At 39.2% G+C, this 15,558-nt stretch overlaps 1 long non-coding RNA gene across 2 annotated transcripts in view; it reads left to right on the top strand.

The window, feature by feature from the left end:
• Positions 1-7,883: 7,883 nt before the first annotated feature.
• The window catches only part of LOC146515567 (uncharacterized), a 52,684-nt gene continuing 45,009 nt past the window's right edge, over positions 7,884-15,558 (top strand). The window contains exons 1-2 of one of the 2 annotated variants that reach the window (XR_014875194.1): positions 7,884-8,181; positions 8,426-11,557. This is a non-coding gene — a long non-coding RNA (uncharacterized LOC146515567). Of the gene's footprint in view, positions 8,182-8,425; positions 11,558-15,558 lie in introns of those variants that run through there. The other variant, XR_014875195.1, reaches the window with a different exon arrangement.

Genomic DNA, 15,558 nt, shown 5'->3' on the forward strand with positions numbered 1-15,558 from the left:
TCGCTGACATAATCCGCTGGGGCCACACATAAAACAGTGTGCCATCTGCACCTGGAGCATGGCTATCAGCTCTTTTTTTCCCCCCTCACGCTGCTTTTGCTTGAGCCTTCTCCTGCCTGTGTGTAGCCTGACCCTGCTCTTCCCGTTCCAGGCTACAGAAGCCAAACCAAAGGCAGCTTTCAAGGGGGACTGTCTGCTCAAATCAAGTCAGAGGCCTTTTTAGAATTGGTTCAGAGATCATAGCAAGTAGAAGTCAGGGAAGAGGATGACCCTCTCCTCGAGGCTTGATCGGATCTTGGCCCAGTCAAACCCAGCAGGGCTCAGTCTCTGGACAGCTTCATCTCTGCAGGCTTTGACTCTGTGATAGTGCGAATGAAAGAGGGCACCAAGAGAGCAGCAGTTCTGATGTGTCAGGCTCAATGTCCTGGCAGTCTCGCAGAGCAAAGTGGGCAAAGCAAAGGACACAGCCAGCAGGCACGGGGCCAGAAGAAGACCCCTATATTGTGTGACATGTCATCTAATGGCTGTCTTCCTCTTTTAAATCCATGCATCTGAGATAAGTTGGGGCCAGTGACAAAGGTCACGATGTACAAGACAAATAAGCAAATGTAAGAAAGCTCTTTAATGACCCAAATAAACATATTGTTAACATTTTATAGTCAAATATTAACAGTAAAATACCACATTGTTAACAGATAGAAAAATTATTACTTCCCCTTATTAGTATCCATTAGCATCTGTTGATTTTTCATAGACATGCCTTATCTCAATCAGTAATTCGAATTATGTTTTTCCCCTTTTTACACTCACTTGGTTTATTGTTGAACAACAATGTCAGATGTCAGAAAACGTTTGAATTCTGCTCACTGTAAACATGGCTACACATTGGGATGGAGAGAGCTAGTTGTGTCTTGTTGACACAGGATTATTCACCCTGTGTTTCTGACCCTTCTCTACTTGACTTGGGCTCCCCTCACTCCCACCTCCACAGATCTCAGCATTCATTAAGATTACGTATTTACTTTAAGCCTGCCGCCTCTTTGCATAATGGCAAGCAGGTTCCCTGGCTGGCACAGTGTGTTTCAAGTGCTTGGTGAGGATACGACTGAATTTTAAACACGATGTGTCTTGCTTCGAAGTTGACCTTGCACAAAAAGCCCAGTGATCTCATTCTTCGCTTCAGTTGAAAGCTGCTGATTCTCTCTGTTACAGTGTTGCTCCTGTAAGAAAGGAACTCTGTATGGCCCGCATATCACTGCAGGCCACTTCTGCATACTCCCTCCACTTTCTCTTTTCAGCAAAATGGCAGGGCAGGGAAAATGGCTTAATTCATAATTCTTTGATATGGAAATCTAGGTTAATTTCGCTCTCCAAAGGGAGTAATTTACCAACAGAGAATAATGTCCAGCTAAATGCAGGAAAGGAGATCAGCCATTTTCAACTTCAGCAGGGAAAAACTTATCTGAAGTTATTATTGTACAAAGATGAAAAACACGATAAAACTATCATTTACATTTGGAGCCTGATGATCATGTATCTCGCAGTATATAGTGTTAGATGTCATGGTTCCTTGTGTCAACCACAGTAATTTCCCACAAGGCGATGGCAGTAAGAGGATACCCAGCTCCCACTAGATGTAACTTTATCTCAGACTTACTTAAGGTCAGTGAACTCACAGGTCAGCAGAGGTCACAGAGGAAACCCCTATACACTGAGTACACATGATTCTGTCCAAATGGATTACATTAAATAGTCTTGAGCTTCAGCATAGCTTTCAGCAGCTTGACTTATCTGTGAGAACACAAAGGAAATACAGCCTATGAGGCAAAACTTTGTAACATTTTTTTTACTTTTTCAGAATATCCTTCCTGGCAACCTGTCCAGGGTCCACCACACCCCTATATACCTAACGCTAAGGAAATTGTATGCATGTATGGATTGAATATCCTTAATAAAAGTTATGTTTTTATGTTGGTGTTGTAAAGCTACAGTAGCCAAAGCCCCAGTAATAAGGAAAAGACTTTTATGAAGTGCTCTTCAAGCTAATATCATCATGCTGGTACCATTTCATCCATAGCTTTATGTGACTGAAAGCATTTATTATACTGACACCAAACAGTTACTTTGATACTGTGCCTGTCAGTCAGAGGCATTGCCAAGCTGTCCAATGCGACTTGGGGTTATGAAGGTTAATACTGGCTAGTACTCAAAATTCAAATCATGACAGGATGGGTTCATTGATGAATGACTGATAGTTGACCCCATATTTCACTTGTCACTGTGTCCACTAAAGATTTCTCGGACAAGGTTTGTATGAAGAGGCTTGCAGCTTAACCCTCAGTTGTCTTCGTTTTCCCTCACTCGCCTCAGCTGATGACTCTGTTACTTATCGTGACTCACTGTCAAATCTGATTAAAACTGGTTTTCCTTTACAGTGCTGCAAAACTCAGGGATTCAAGATGTATGTCAGTGTACGTCTGTGTGTTGAAAACAAAGACACTGATTTCACAAATCCAATATTATAGACAATATAATCCCGCAGTTTTTAACACAGTAATGAAGCAAATACTGAAAATCAAGACAAGCAATTAGAGCTGGTAAAAGGTTCATTAATCTAACCAAACCTTTGTCTGTTGTTTAAATATCTTTTTTTTATTACATAATAGCAAAGAGGATTATGAGTAATTTTGAAGAATTGTGAATCTATTCTTTACTTGATGGCAATAAGTATCATTACTTTCCATAAGATTATCCAAGTATAAGATTGTTTAACTGTTTGGTTAATCGTGACATTTATAAAGTCATAGTTTTATTAGGTCCTCACAGCATGTCTAACCAGTAAATTATCAACAATGTTGCACCATTTGTTTAGGCCATTCGCAGTTCTAAACCAAGACTATGTTATCATCCAGTGCTACTTTTCCCCAATACTCAACCGAGTCTTAACAGTCATTGTTTTGTTTTAACAGCCAATCCATTTGGACAGAATAATGTGTACTCAGGAGTCTTTGCATTATTTGGTACAGCACGACTTAGCACAGAGTGCCAGACTCTCTTTGTAGGGCAGCTAAGTTAGTTTTGTGTCATGAGGGCTGAGCTATAAAGATGCAATAGGCTAGTGGGTGTTGTTGAGCCACTGTTTCCTTTTATATGCCTGAAACAATATGGTAGCCTAAATCATAAACAAAGGGGTGTGCTTTTAACTTGACATGAACATATCACCGCACAATTAGTGTACAATATTATCAATCTGACTGCTAAATGCAATAAGCTAATGAATTTTCTAATCTCTGGCATAGTCGGTGCTACTATAACTATCCTGCATTGCTTCATTACGTGTTATTACAAATGTACAGCTCAGCAGGTTGTATATATAAACTGTATTCCCTGAGAATGTGTATTGCTCTTGTCTATCGCACAAATTTCCCCGCCGTGGGATCAATAAAGTCTTGTCTTATCTTATCTTATAATTGTAGTGATCAAGGTTTAAAGAAAGCCACTTTGTTATACTGAGACACCAAACAGTTCTGGTTTTAAGCTAATCATACCTTGCTAAACCATCAATCACACTTCAAAGTAAATGCCTTTGCTCTGGAGCAGGTTGTGTTAAGAGAACGTAGCAAATGGAATATTTTCACAAATTCTTTTATACTGACAGTTTGATCGAATGGCAAAATATAATCTTAACTGAGGGAGTATGTTTTTTAATTGCAAACCTGTGTACACTGATACACTAGCAGTTAAGTTACCAACAAATGGTATGTCTGGTGTCTCCACCAGACATACCATTTGTTGGTACAAATTTGCATACATTCACCTGGTGATGAATGTACAGACTCTACAGAACATCCACAAATCTTGATAAAATACTAAGCTGTCAAATCTGTTTATGGTAAATGGACTGGTATTCTACTCTACTTGAGGGCTCAAAGCGCTCCATACAAGATGTCTCATTCGTACAGGCACTTTTTTTTGGCTGCTTCTAAGTTTTCTATCTAATTTACAAACTCTGATAAACACATCCAGGTTCAGTATCTTGCCCAAGGATACTTTTGCATACAGGTTGGAACAGCCAGGGATTTAACCACCAACCTTCCAATTGGTAGATGAAGTGGTAGAGAATGTACTCTACTGGCACTGTATAACATAAAAAACTAAGTAGCCTGTTGTAGCATATTTGATAGAGATTATTCAATAAGTAGAGTTCATTTTACTTTGATTTAGATAAAAGCCGGTGTGATTTCCACAACTTTTTCATTACAGGACCATATCAGGTTCGAATGTTCTTCTTGAATATCACATTTAAACATCACGAGTTTAAAGTTCACAAGTTTAAGCATTTCACTGAGTTTGACTGAAGAAAGCAGCACCCATTCAGTCCATGTTGTGTGGAAGATGAGTCAAACAAATGGTTTAATAGGAATATACACAGAGTTTGAGGAAGAAGCCATAGGTTAACAGTAGGAAGTTGATAATCACTGTTTTGATGCCCAATATCTTTGACTTTAAATTTCTGGGTTTTAGGTTTTGTCAAAACAACTAAGACACAGAAAACCCAGCTATCTAGTACACCCTTCAGATGTTGAACATACTGAAGCCTTTTACCACCTAATTGCTAAATACATATTTTCCACAGGATAGTGGACTCCAGGCACAAAATAAAAAGGACAGTCTAATTTGTGGTTAGACAAACAGCTAGAAAATGAAAAGTAATGTTGCAAACAGAAGCTGTTAATAAAACAAGCTTACCAAATCAATAACATTTGTGATATATCAGGGTCCATTTCAGTACTGAAAGAGCACATACTAAGTCAAATAATTAAGTGTTTCAAACTGATGTATTTTAAAACATCTGTATTCGAAACTACCAAACTTAAAGCTGGTGGTATAATGTCTTTTGTTTTGTAATGACCTATAGAGTGAGACACTTTTAGGCTACAATACGCGTGTTACCTTTTTTACTGTCAAATGCCATAAAGCCATATGGTTTTATAAGAGTAACTTCATCTGGCCACTGCTTTTCAGAAGTCTTGCCTTGGATTGTGCTCTTTCAGAATTTCAGCTGGAGGGCACATTGGTGAAACCTTGTGGTGATGAGGGCAATATATCAGTCAAAAGCATTTTAAGTCATTGCGTTGCTGAACACAAGGAATGACTTACATTAACTGCAGTTCAACAGTCATAGAGTCAAAGGACAAAGGGTAAAAAACAGGGTATAATCTGAAAAGGTCAAGTCAATCAAGCTTAATCTGATACACAGAAAGTCCATATGTACAACTGTCATTTTTACTTCAACTCCAGGGGAGTTGAAATAAGCAATATGAGGCAGTATTTAGTTGTTTAAAGTCTTTAAAACCATAAATTTTACTCCTTAAATGTTGTTTAGAAAATAATGTTGTGTTTTACTTTGTAATTATTTAATATCTGAAAAATATTAAGTAATACAGGCTTGATATGAAAAACTGCATTATGTATCAAGAAGTGTTTCTCACATTTGGACCAAATTTATGGCTTCTTCTTCTCCTTTTTGAAAAAATAAAATAATAATGCAACCCCAGCTAAATTACCAGCTGCATATAGAGACCAGAATCCATCACAGTGAATTTTTGTAATTTTAAGCAAAAACCTTTTCCTTTACCAGGGCCTACTGGAGCAGTCAGGATGCCCCCGTTAGGTCTCCCTCCTGCCTAGACCCAGCGTATCTGCACCATACAGCCATTAACCACCATTACCGGGCAGGGCCATTTCATGGTCAAAGAGCATTTTAGTGTTTGCTCTCCCTGGGGCAACAAAGTCATCCAAGTGAGTTTCAGCCCTGCTTGGCTACATATGCTATGTTTTACATCTACTCTCTTTTTAAGCTTATTTTTTTATTAATTTCGCCCCGTTATGCACTTTGACTCTGTGAGTGTGACTTAGAATGAACTGTGAATTTTGCAGAAAATAATAATTGTGTTGGACATACTTGCATCATCCATTAATTAATGGGACCGTGACTTACAGTAGAAAAAAATTCCTCAAATGATCTTTAAACCCCAACACCAAAGAAAGAAAACCTTCACTGTACAGTATAGCTCCGTGCTCACAGACATTATGTAATGGATGAGTGTGTTGCAGTGCTCCAAAATAACATCAACCAGCATCCATTGATCCATTATTAACTATAGTTTTATGATTATTGGCTGAGACCGCTAATTGGCTGAAACCACTAATGGGGCTCTACAGACTTACTCCTCTTTGCATCACACCATATTAAAATTGTCAGGCTCTCACTGTCAGATGAACCTTTTCAACCCTGTTCGACTTTTTATCCACTATGTATTCAGCAATGGGTGGAGTGGTGGCTCATTAGAGGGCTGTGATTGCTGAGTTAGAAAGTTACAAAGGTTACTCTCCGCAAAACGCCTGACTGAGGGCTGGCTCATTTAAAACAGTAACAAATAGTGTTTTGGACGCCAAAGCCCCATCACACCTTGCTGCTAATATCTCATGTAAAGCATCCAAATTAAATGACGAAATACACAGAAATTGCCCTCCTGGACACCCCACAGGAAGTATTTTCACAGACTTGTTGGCAGGACACATGATCTGTCTGAGCTTTTCAAAGTAGTTACAAATAGCAAGAAGGTCCTGAGTTCAATTCCATCAGCAGTCTTTCTGTGTGGAGTTTGCATGTTCTCCCTGTGTTTGCATGGGTTATCTCCAGGTACTCTGGCTTCCTCCTATAGTCCAAAGACATACAGTTAGTGGGGTGAGGTTAATTGATGATGCCCATAGGTGTGAATGTGAGCGCAAATGGTTGTCTGTCTCAGTGTGTTAGTCCTGCAACAGACTAGCGACCTGTCCTGGGTGTACCCCACCTAGGACAGCTCCCTGCAACCCTGAATTGGATAAGGAGAAGGGAATAGATGGATGGACAAAATCCAGGTTGTGATTTGGGTTTAATTTGTTAAAGTTAGAGGGACTTCATTATCGTGGTTTGAATAACAACTAAATGTTTACAATTGTGGTCACGCTTTAAAATTTGCCAACTATTAGTTAGAAACAAGTCTTTTCAATGCAGATTTTGTCTATTTTGACACCTGACTAGTGCCTTTTTGTCTATTCATAATTCCTATAAACCAGGCATGCAATTCCCTTTATGTAACTGTCCCTCAGTGCAGCTAAGTTGGTTACAGGGCTCTTTAGACCTCAGTAATTCAGCCAAAGATTTCCCACACGTAGAGCATTTTAAAACATCTAGGGATGAAAAAGAGCACCGGGGGAAGGCATGTCTCAGTTGACCTCATTCTTTACGGAGACAGTGGAGGACTCAGGAGATCTTTATTCCCATGGGCATTTGTCCAAATAACAGAAATTGGTTAGAGAGACAAATATCTTTGACTTCCACCATGGCTAAACCACAGAATGCATATAGAAGATACCTTGGAAAATTACCCTACTCTTATTGAAGTTGTGTCCTTGCAATTTCTAGCCTTATTCAATAATTTTGTAAGTTAACCTGGACTGCTAGCTCAGGCAGTAGAGCAGGTCCCCTACTAATCGGAAGACTGGTAGTAAACTGTAGTTCAATTCCTAGCTGATTAAATCTGCATGACAAATATCCTTGGGCGAGACACTAACCCCACGTTGTTCTCTGATGTTGTATAAAGAGGTTGAGTGCTCAGACAGAATACAAAAGCTCTGTCCATTTACATCCTGTAAAACAGGCAATAAAGAAGGGACTTAGTCAATACTCTATGGGTGTACATTTGATTGAGTTGAGTGTTGCAAAAATATTTAAGGTTGATTTGTTCCGTAAACTGATGGGTGATGTCATTGAGGCTACATCCATATTTTAGGGCATTTACAGCATAAAGTTAAAGCAATAAACTAATGTGTGTATTACACATTTGATTTTGATATAAATTATAAGTTATTTGGTAAATTTATTTCTTTTTTAAGTTCAATTTTAAAAGTTTTCAATTTCTTGGTTTACACGGCCTACCGGGGTCTGATTGGAGGGAAGGAAACTTGACCCGCCCTCTCCTAGCATGACGACACACGACATGGAACACCAGAGAACTGAGAAGCAAATTCACAAAGTGAAAAGAAAGCTGTTGTATCGCTGAAAGTGTTTAAAAATAAAAGCAGAAGTGGCCGAGGCGACAGCCAACACGCTTGATAAAGTTGAACTTCTTGGTAAGTGATTATCGAGTTAGAGTTTAGCTAAGCTAATGTAGCTAACTATAGTGTTGGCATCACAGCTGATGTTACAATTAAATACATTTTTTTCGGTGTGTATGAGAAGTTATGTGTACTTACAGCCATATAAGAAATTTGTGAAGGAAATTTAGAGGCAAACAAATATGTGGCTCTCATTGAAATGGTCACAGATGATTGTAATGCCATGACTGTATACAATAAGGGTGTTATTGTTATGCAGGCTGGATTTTTGTCTTTGGATACCTTTTGAATCTCCCTGGAGTTGGGCCCTGGATTTCCTCCTTTGCCTAGGAGGTGGTGAACCTGACCTTTCCATCTACCTGAGAAGGACTCCACCTATTCCTCCTCTTCTGTTGGAGAAGTTATCCGCTGTGGTAGGACTAACATAGATCACAAACTGTTGTTGACTAATACCATTGGGTGCAGCCACAAAGAAACAACTGCTCTAAGATTTGACTAAATACTTTACGCTATCACATTTTTTTTTTTTTTTGCATAAATCCTACTGATACCCACTTTGTAGTAGCATTTTTTGTTTTTATTTGTTGTTTGGAATCACCATTCATTTCTACTGCAGTTTAAGGTTCACACCATATGCCACTGATGGCAATGTTTTATTTCAGCGTGCAGTAAATGCCATGTTTTAAGTTGTTTATTGTGCTCCGGTATTGCAAAATGTAGTGAGTGTTACAATCACTGTCAAAGCCTCCAGCTATTTCCTGGTAATCACACACATTTTGGCACCTACCTCTCAAATCTAAATACTGGTCCACTATCTTGTAGCTTATCTAGACCAACTAGTGGGTCTGATTATGTTACATAAACATAAATCAAATCAAGCTGGCCATTACAGTCAGTGACAGTACAACTCATCCAACTTGCTGAATAGATCTATCCCAACTGGTGGTGGGACTATTTAAAGATATGTACTGAATGGAAATAATGAGTACAAATACAATTAACATTCGTTCAGTAACAATACTCACCACATTCTACTGTATGTTGCGGTTTTGATGAACTGTATTGTAAAAGTTTTGTATAGTAAGTTAGAATTTACATCCCTGGGAGTCAGAATTGTTGTGCTCTGGATAAACTTTTGCTTATTTTTAAGGCAGCAATTTATTAATACACAATAGACCTACAAATATATTTCTAATGAAAGCTCTCAGTGTATGTTAACTCTACCTTGACAGAACATGACTCCAAATGTTACATTTTAATCTGCTTGAGTGGAGACTCAAACATCTGTATTTCATCAGAAAAGAAGTAATCAAAGTTGACATCAAGCTGGTCCTTAAAGTTTGTTTGCAAGTGCCAGCAATCTGGCTCAACATTGGTATGAGAGTAATGAAACATTTTTATTAAGAAATTATGATATGTAGTTATCTAGAGCAGTGGAACATAGTATGCAGCTGTTGCTGGCAGACCCCACTTAAAAGTGTTATGCACGGACTGTTGCTACCATCTGGCTATTACCCGTGAATATGAGGTTATATAAAATGCAAACATTAAGGTTCAGTCATACCTCAGCAAACTACAAAACCATATTTGACACATTAAAGGCATATTCTGATTTTTGGGACACACATTGGTAGAATGGGGTCAACAAGTTTTCCAGATAATCACAGAGATAAAGCGTATGTGCAGATAAAGCCTTCTTTGCCTCGTGCTTCAAGAGAAACTTGCTGATTGACATTGGCAAAAGACAACAACAGCACCGGGCAATTCGGATGAAAGCGAGAGACACCACCCACTGTCATGTCGTACAGCAGCTCAATAGTCCACCGAGCACTGACAGTCACCACAGCTGTACATTTTACGCTACCTGAAGCCCAATAATTAGCATTGCTTTTTGAGGAAAAAAAAGCCCAAAACAAACAGAACATACACTCCAAGATTTATATAAACAACTATGCACACACACACACACATTCAACCGCATGTGCACGTCAGGTACGCACGCTCAACACATTCAGTGGAACTCCTGCTTAACTTAATTGTTCTTTTCTGTAAATTGGAGCTATTTGTGTAGTTCGTTTTTGTATTAATTTGTGTCAGTGTTACACTTGTCAGCTTGAAGTTGACAAGAGAGCCATATTCTTGTTGTACAGTAGGAATCCAAACATGCTGGTTCTGCCTCATGCTGCTGGTGGATGACACTCAGGGAGAGATCATCTTGCTCAGTAGGCAGTTTCCTCTCAGTTGAACTAGACAGCTGTTTGTTTCTCAAAACTTGGCTATTTGACATATGTTGTATCCATGTTGTCAAAAATCACTCCGCACACAAATTAGTTTCCCCAAATTGCATCTACTCTTGTAATAAGCTGTTTTTTTGGACTTTAATGACTATTTTTAACCACTAAAAGGGTATTTCTATTACTTAGATGTGTTTTATTTCAGTTAGAATTACTTTGTACATTAAATATATTATAATATTTTCAGCTTTTAACCGGTTTAGAGTATTATATGATGTAGGGGTATTGCTGGAGGAAAAGGTTTTGTGGATTTTGTCCTAGAGGCAGACATAGCAGGACAAATCAGCAGGTCTCAGGACAAACCATCCTGTCACAAGAGATGGAGAGCCTGGCCAACTGTGTTGACTGATTGTTAGCATTAGTGGCTTTGAGTGTGATTAATATGCCTTCCCCTCACATAGCACTCTGGAAAAAGAGAGGTGTAGCTTAAAACTAAAAGTGGAGGCCACATTGCACATTTTTAAAGAAGATAATGCATAACCTGAGTGTGGCCAGCTGTATGTAGCTGGATGGATGGCTCTCAGAGTCCAGGTGCTCTTGCATTAATTCCTCCACCTTGAATCAGAGGGAGGATGTGCTGGCCTAATGAGCTTGTTGTGTGGGATGCTGTGCGTGCTGCTGAGATGCTGTTAGAACACACTGTGCTCCAGCTTAGTGAATTTGAGGCGAGCGTAATTGCTGTGTTGTGAAGGGGATCTTCTTCTTCTGCATCTGAAGCAGCCCCTTAGCACCTGCCTGTTTGCCTGGGCCTCCTGTCTGCCGCGGTCATGGCACTCCCTTCGCTTCCGCACACTGGGACTTTGGCACTCACCAGTCAATTTGGCTGTAATTTGAGAAGATTAGGTCCCCGTACAGTTAAGTCAAACATTGCATCACTGCCTCTCTGTTGTGAAGCACAAAAGTTCTTGCTGTGCTCTGCCACTGTTGACAAAAGCACGTGAACACCTGGGCATGTGCACATACAGTTTCCTCAGTGGAAAGGTATGTACTATATAAGCTGGTGTACCACTTGGCTTACGTTGCATATAGATTAATATTTTTTCTTTTATTGAAAAGTAGTTTATACAGTACTGATAAAAATTATTACTACAATATAATATCTTCAAACTTTCACAACCACAGGCTCTTACAGAGGAGCTGTAAATTAACCTGAATGACTCTTACAAAGCCGATTCTTCTACTCGTAGTTTCCATTACCAATAAGGCTATCTAGGGGGAAGTAATGTTCTGAAAGAGAAGAAAACTTTTACATAAAACTGCAAATCCACATAACAGACAGAAAAAAACAATCTCCTCAGTTACACTGTAGCACTGTGTAGCAATGGTGCACAAATGGGGTTTGCCTTAAAGAGTTATTAGAAGAAAAAATTACCTTCAACCTCATTTTCAGCCAGACTCAAGTCAGCAATATTTGGAAAAATGTGGTTTTGAAAACATGGGCTGTGGACAGATTGAACATTTCAATTGAACCCTTGGGCTAGACTCACAAAGTATTCAAAGTATTCAGTGGCTCAGAAAAACCGCAAAGGGAAGAACAGATTCTACTAAACACTTAACAAAATCTGGATGCAAACTGAACCTGGAAGTCTACATTGGGACAGTGCAAATCTTAACATCCATGACCCGCAGAAGGAATGATCAAATCACAATAAAACTTAAGTTGATGTTGATAAAATATAGAATAAAACCAATTTATACATGTATATGAAGAATAACTTATTGTTTATGCATTTTTGCAGATTTTTCCCACGAATAACTAAACCTTTGAATACTAGGCTAAAATTGCCAGTGAAGCCATGCTTACAACAAGCTTTATCAGATGCCCACATTCATGTCTGCCCATTTCTAAGTTGTTGTTTTTTCTTTTGCAGTAAGTATGACACTGCTTAGAATACTAAAGCAAAAATATACGTCAAGTCCAGTCAGTCGCTCATTGAGTTGTAGACATGACATGATAAAATGCCACCTTCAGTTTTCCATTTTTGTACATGTGTGAAGGCCATAAGAAGGCTAAGCTATTAACCACGCTGCTCATTCAACATCTGCACGAGGTTCATCTGTGCAGCAGAGAGCCGTGGCTCAGGCACTCCCTCTGTGCCCCTATGGAAAAAGAGGCCTGCCAGAATGAGGAATGATGGCCAAGGCCCTGATTATTAGGATTAATTGTCTCTTAGTCATGCAGTGGAGCAGGAATGCCAGGGTAAAAGCAAGGTGGAAATAAAGAGGGCCAGCCAGCAGTCGTCATGTTTTCTTTACAAGCACCTTTCACATAACAGTTCCTCTCAGGTACTTCACTCTATCAACACCATTTAGACTGGTGATAAGCATGAAGTCATAATAAAATACGAAATGCTTTTGAATGGAAGTTATTCTACTTGTGCTCTGTGCTGAAAAACTCGTTTTAAATAAAGCTTTGCCCTGGTAATAATACTGGTGCTGTGTAGCCTATGAAAACACACCTGTCAGGTTAAAGGTTTCTTACACAATCTGCTTCGTATTCATTTTGGCCCTAGAAATCTCAAGTATTGATCTTTGACATACTCACTCTCTGTTAGCTTGTTTATAGATTTTACCAGAAAAAAAAAAAAACACATTTCATTATTTTATTTTTATTTTCATTTTTTGCCAAAAAAAAAGTTACACAGACAGTCTGTGCCAAATTCAAACTTCTGTCAGCATTTAAATAGTGTAGATAAAGATATTTTTTAAGAAAGACTTTGGTAAAACCTTTGCGAGAACGGTCACATTATTTTCACAATACCAGACCTGACAGAGTCATAAAAGACGGATCCCTTTGTTTAGCATTTTTTTTCATATTTGGCTCTTTAGCCTTACATTAAATGCCCAAATTTTTACCTGTTTTCATTTAAAACAGACAGAGCTCTGAAGTTGCTTCTCGTCCTCAAAGTGAACCAGAAAAGATTTTCGGGAAAGTTACAAATAGATGCCTTTCCACCAACAAAACATCCAAACAGCTGTCACTTCCCGGCGTATTCATTCATCATTATTAGATAATAAGTGGGGAATAGCCCCTGAAAACCCCTATTACCTTTATGTACTCTACAGAAGTGTGCCACAGATAACAGATGAGGCTGGACTTGATGTAAAATTAAATTACTTGTTTCGTATTGGGTGCAATTAATGGGCTTTAGACGCAGCGAGGCTCAGTGCGTTTAGAGATGTGTCCTATCAACTCGTCCTGGGGATTAACCTATCTACTTTGCATTGGCCCCTGACTGCATGCAAGCAATGCTAATCTGTGCACAGCTCCCTTCAATAACTTTCAAAAACTTCTGCATTAATGATGGAATATCTGTCAGCTGGATGTCATTAATTTTGTACATGATTAAGCGTGTATTTAGGACACTTGTCAAGCGGTTGTTTTGAGCTGTGGCAGGTTTGAGCGCACATGTTTTTTTTCCTACAGTCTCTTAGAGCCAGAGCTCTGTTTTCAACATTTCAGATAGCAAAACAGAGACTGGTTAGTGTAATTATGAAGTCAAAAATATTAAAATATCTCTGAGTGAATCTGCATTAAATTTTCAGTGGCAATTCTCTTATTCCTTAAGATTTGCTATAATTAAGTATCACAGTTTTAACTATTACCCACTCTCTTCACAGTTTATGTTTCACCTCACAGAAATACGTTGGCTCTGTATTTTCCCACTAAGTCTGTAATTTTTAAAATTTTCTTTCTTTCTTTTTTTTTTGCTTTTGTATAACTGCATTTGTTCTGTATGTCTTATAAAGCATTGCAGGGTGACCACTTGCTCTCCTGTGGCCTTGACTGTGGCAGCACTGCACCTGAATAAAAACCATCAGAGAAATGCCTTTGATTGTAGAATACCCTTCCAAATTTTGTATAGCCTTCGGTAAAAACACGGAACAACAATTCAAATGTACAGTACAGCACAATGGAGGCACTCAACATGAACTAATCAGTGTTTAGGGAATATATAAGTCTCTTTGACTTTCATGCAGTCGAGGGGGGAAAAAAAAGAGTTTCCAAGTTGTTTGTCATCTAAATAAATCTTCCCTGCAGCATTTCTTCAGACTTCCAATAATAGTGACTAGTTCAAATGCCAAATTATGCTTTGCTCTGACATATTGCCCGCACCATGTGGTATATGTGATTGTGTATATGTTTCTGTGTGTATGTGTGTCACACGGATTGTGTCTGTAAGAGTCTGTGTGTATGTGTGCCCGCTGTTTGTATGCATTACTGTATGTGTTAGTGGAGGTGGCTGGTGGCGGTGTACCAACTAGTCACGGACCTGGAGGATTAGATTTACCATTTCAAAGATGCCTGTGTTTCTAAAGTTTACACACATACATGTGCGCACACACACACACACACACACACACACTCATACAATCACCCACCCACACACTGCTTCCCCAGCTTGTCAACGTGCAACGTGGGCTGTGGAGGCTTGTGCGAACAGATGGGAGGAACCAGCATAAAATAAAGTTAAACTAGAACAGAATGACTATGCAAGTGGCGTGGCCGCCCTTTGTTTGCTAGGAAGGTGATCCTCAGCAGCTGGGGATGATGGAACGCATGATTAAAATTACCAGAGGGAATGATTAATATCTCCTTAAAGCACACACTTCCAGCATATCAATCATCTCATTACACTGGAAATGTTAATTGTGTGAGGGGAGGGTTGGGGCCCCTGAACCATGAAAAAGTAGCCCACCCCTCGACATGTTTACTTACACAACAGAACGGACCTAACAACTCCATGTGTTCTGTACCGTGTTTTGAGAGTTTCCACTGTTACCACTAAAGCAGGTCCCACTCAGCAGGGGACACTGTACTCAACAGTAACTGGACTCTTCACTTCCTGACTAAAAACTTTGTTTAGGAGCAATCAGGAGATGTATGCTGGCACAGGAGTTGTTTTAGAGCTCATGTGTGATGCTAAACAATACTAAATGTGCTTTCCCCCCCCCTTTTTTAGGGGAGGGAGGTTGGAATTTGCATTAAAGTTGTACAGTGTGAGCTGTAGTATAATCACATTCAGCCCTCACCCCTGCGCACACTCCTAATAACATTCATGGAATTAGTTGAGTGTCATGTGTTAGTGGGATACTT

This window comes from Neolamprologus multifasciatus, chromosome 7, assembly GCF_963576455.1.
Source record: "Neolamprologus multifasciatus chromosome 7, fNeoMul1.2, whole genome shotgun sequence".
In the NCBI taxonomy this organism is placed as follows: Eukaryota; Metazoa; Chordata; class Actinopteri; order Cichliformes; family Cichlidae; genus Neolamprologus; species Neolamprologus multifasciatus.